Source organism: Marmota monax, unplaced genomic scaffold (assembly GCF_021218885.2).
Source record: "Marmota monax isolate L192 unplaced genomic scaffold, Marmota_monax_Labrador192_F-V1.1 WCK01_AAM20220418_F8-fsc00089, whole genome shotgun sequence".
In the NCBI taxonomy this organism is placed as follows: domain Eukaryota; kingdom Metazoa; phylum Chordata; class Mammalia; order Rodentia; family Sciuridae; genus Marmota; species Marmota monax.
The window spans coordinates 952,808-955,384 of NW_026694744.1; the positions used below are offsets into that span (position 1 = coordinate 952,808).

At 39.3% G+C, this 2,577-nt stretch overlaps 1 pseudogene; it reads left to right on the plus strand.

Moving 5' to 3' along the window:
* The first annotated feature begins 931 nt into the window (after positions 1-931).
* On the plus strand, positions 932-2,170 carry LOC124079119 (large ribosomal subunit protein uL30-like; annotated as a pseudogene).
* Positions 2,171-2,577: the final 407 nt, after the last annotated feature.

Consider the following 2,577-nt stretch of genomic DNA (forward strand, 5'->3'; position numbering starts at 1 on the left):
GAAGTTGGGCCTTAGGTCATTGAAGGACATATCCTTGAAGGGGATTGTGGTACCCTAGCTATTTCTTCTCTCTCTTTTGCCTCTTGGCCATGAGGTAGTAGTTTTGCTCCACCATGTGCGCCCACCATGATGTACTGCCTCACCACAGGCCCAAATCAATAGGGATGATCAATCATGGACTGAAACCTCCAAAACTATGAGCCAAAATAAATTTTTTCTCTTTGTAATAAGTTAATTATATTGGGTATTTTTATATTGATAGAAATCGGATTAGTAACGTGATAACTGTTATTTTATTTATAATGACAAAAGCATAGAAACTAAATTCCAAATATAAGGAGTTCAGTAAAGAAATTATAGTATGGCTGGGCATGGCAGTGCATGCCTGTAATCCATCCTAGTGACTTGGGAGACTAAGGCAGGAGGATCACAAGTTCAAAGACAGCCTCAGCAACTTAGCAAGGCCTTAAGCAACTTAGTGAGACCCTGTCTCAAAACAAAATATTAAAAAGGGCTGGGGATGTGTCTCAGGAGTTAAGCACCCATGGGTTTAATCCCTGATACAAAGAAAGAAAGAAAGAAAGAAAGAAAGAAAGAAAGAAAGAAAGAAAGAAAGAAAGAAAGAAAGAAAGAAAGAAAGAGGGAGGGAAGGAAGGAAGGAAGGAAGGAAGGAAGGAAGGAAGGAAGGAAGGAAAGGGGGGAAGAAGAAAGATATCAAAAGCTAAAGTCGGGCTGGGGATGTGGCTCAAGCGGTAGCGCACTCACCTGGCATGCGTGTGGCCCCGGGTTCGATCCTCAGCACCATATACAAAACAAAGATGTTGTGTCCGCCGATAACTAAAAAATAAATATTAAAAAAAAATTTAAAAAAAAAAAAAAAAAAAAAAAAAAAAAAAAAAGCTAAAGTCATCCTCTTTTTCCAGCTGGAACCATGGAGAGTGCCAAAGAGAACAAAAAGAAGGTTCCTGCTGTACCAGAAACCCTTAATGAAAAGTGAAGGAATTTCACAGAGATGAAAATAAAGCACCTAAGAAAGAAGTCTGTCCAAAAGATGCTTTGAAAGTCAAGGAGAGAGCTAGGGATATAGTTCTGTTGGTAGAGTGCTTGCCTCACATGCATAAGGCCCTGGGTTCAATCCACACACACACACACAAAAAAGGGCAAGGAGGAAGCTTATGAATGAAAAACCCAATCATTACTATAAGGAATATAGGTAGATGTACAGAATGGAGATTTGTTTTTTTTAATTTGCTCTAATTGTTGTACATGTCAGTAGAATGCATTTTGACACATTGTACATGAATGGAGCACAACTTCTTCCTCTGGTTGAACATGGTGCAGAGTCACAATGGTAGTTTAATCATACATGTATATAGGGTAATAATGTCCATCTCATTTCACTGACCTTCCTCTCCCCTCACTCTCGTCTGCACAATCTAAAGTTCCTTCATTCTTCCCTTTCCCACCCACCATTATGGACCAGCATCCACTTATCAGAGAAAACATTTGGCCTTTGGTTTTTTGGGTTTGGCTTATTTCACTTAGCATGATATTCTCTAGCTCCATCCATCAGAATGGAAATTCAAATGGCTAGGATGGCAACAAAAGCTGGCAACTTCTATGTACTTGCAGAACCCATTTTGACATTTGTCATCAGGATCAGAGGTATCAATGGTGTGAACCCAAAGTTTTGTAAGTGTTACAACTTCTTCACCTTCACCAGATCTTCAATGGCACCTTCGTTAAGTTCAACAAGGCTTCAATTAGCATGCTGAGGATCATGGAACCATATATTGCATGGGGGTACTGAAACCTGAAGTCAGTGAATGAACCTACAATTGTGGATATGGCAAAATCAATAAGAAACAAATTGCCTTGACAGATAACACTTTCATTGCTCTATCTCTTGATAAATATTCTGCATGGAAGATCTAATTCATGAGATCTACGTGGTTGGAAAACACTTCAAAGAAGCAAATAACTTCAAGTAGCCCTTCAAATTGTCTTATTCAAGAGGTGGAATGAAGAAAAAGACCACCCATTTTATAGAAGGTGGAGATGCTGGCAATAGGGAAGACCAGATTGACAGGCTTATTAGAAGGATGGACTAAGGTATCTACCATGCTATTTTTGTAATCTGGTCAGTTAATAAAACAGTACCTGTTCTCAATGTTAAAAAAAAAAAAGCTGAAATATCATGACTCAGTTTTAAATAGTGTGTGACAAATAGACCCTACAATAGCCCTATGGTCTTACCTGTATAATCTCCTTTCCTTGAGTGATGGGAGAACTTGGCACTTGATTTTATTAAATACAATATAGCAAATGTGATGGGATGCCACTTCTGTGGTTAGGTCATGATAGAGACAGATATAATACTTGCCATGTGGTGGTGCACTCTGTAATCCCAGTGGCTGGGGAAGCTGAGGCAGGAAGATTGTGAGTTCAAAGCCAGCCTCAGCAACTTAGTGATGCCCTAGGCAACTCAGAAAGATCCTGTATCAAAAAAGTTTTTTTTTCAAAGGGCAGGGGATGTGACTTAGTGGTTAAGCATCCCTGAGTTCAATGTTCAGTACC